Here is a 1,411-nt window from a genome sequence, read left to right as displayed (position 1 = left end):
GACTGGCTATGAATGTCTTTAATGTGTCCCCAGATCAGAATAATCATCTTTTTTTAAATTCCATTATTTAACATTTGTCTTCATTTCAAGTCTTGGGTTTCTGAATTCAACAAAGAATGTAAAAACGAGACAGCAGGTGCAACTCTGCAATGAATTGTGTGTGTGTGTGTGTGTGTGTGTGTGTGTGTGTGTGTGTGTGTGTGTGTGTGTGTGTGTGTGTGTGTGTGTGTGTCACTGTATTTACCGTGGGCCACATGAAGTCATTTTGGTTCGCTTGGCTGACTGCAGTTTGTTGAGGCTAGGTGTGTCCACATACATCCAGTCTGATACACCGCTAATCACAGGTTCAGACTCTGAAAGTGAGAGACATTCAGATTAACTTAAAGTTGAATTTAAACTGTTAACAAGAAACTAGAAGTAAAGAATGTTTTTAAGGATGTGTGTGCATGTTTTGCTTTCCAGTGTTTTTGTGTTGATTCGTCCCATAACTGTATATTTTGCTAATTAAAAACACATGATTACATTTGGATGAAGAAAGTAGATGGAAACACAGCATACTTTTTTTTTTAATTATCACATTTTTTTTCCATTCCATTATTTATCATCTTTCTTCATTTTAAGTCTTGGGTTTTTGAATTCAACAAAGAATGTAAAAACAAGACAACAGGTGCAACTCTTCAATTGTGTGTGTGTGTGTGTGTGTGTGTGTGTGTGTGTGTGTGTGTGTGTGTGTGTGTGTGTGTGTGTGTGTGCGTGCGTGTGCGTGTGCAGAGAGTCTGTGGTGGTGCCGCCAAACAACCCGACCCGTCTTGTAACACGGAGCCCGTTTCCTAAACCATGCTAAATGTATGTGTGTGCATAAAGCTGAGTTATGATCGGTTATAATTCAATAGTTTACAGTTTACTCACATACTTTTGGCCATACTCGCGCAGCCTACACATGAACAGAGATTTCCACACAAATATTCCTTAGCAAGTGTGCAGAACAATTTGGATTTAAAATAGCAATTTGTAGGTTGGATATTTGTATTAAAAAAAATGGTGTGTACCTTAATCATTTAAGATGTAAATTAAAGCCAGTTTATTTGTTGTACTTTCTATTTTTATTGTGTCATTTGGTGACACCAATGTGTGCATTTGATACAGATAATGGAGCAGTTGCTTTAGGGCCTCTCATATACAGTATAGCCCTTAAGGTCAAATAATGATATCCTCGACCCCCCCACGTATCAAATCCCAATTTAACCCCTGTGTGTGTGTGTGTGTGTGTGTGTGTGTGTGTGTGTGTGTGTGTGTGTGTGTCCACATACATCCAGTCTGATCCACCGCTAATCACAGGTTCAGACTCTGAAAGTGAGAGACATTCAGATTAACTTAAAGTTGAATTTAAACTGTTATCAAGAAACTAGAA

This window comes from Notothenia rossii (assembly GCF_949606895.1).
Source record: "Notothenia rossii genome assembly, chromosome: 3".
Taxonomy (NCBI): Eukaryota; Metazoa; Chordata; class Actinopteri; order Perciformes; family Nototheniidae; genus Notothenia; species Notothenia rossii.
Note: the sequence above shows the minus strand (reverse complement) of the source record.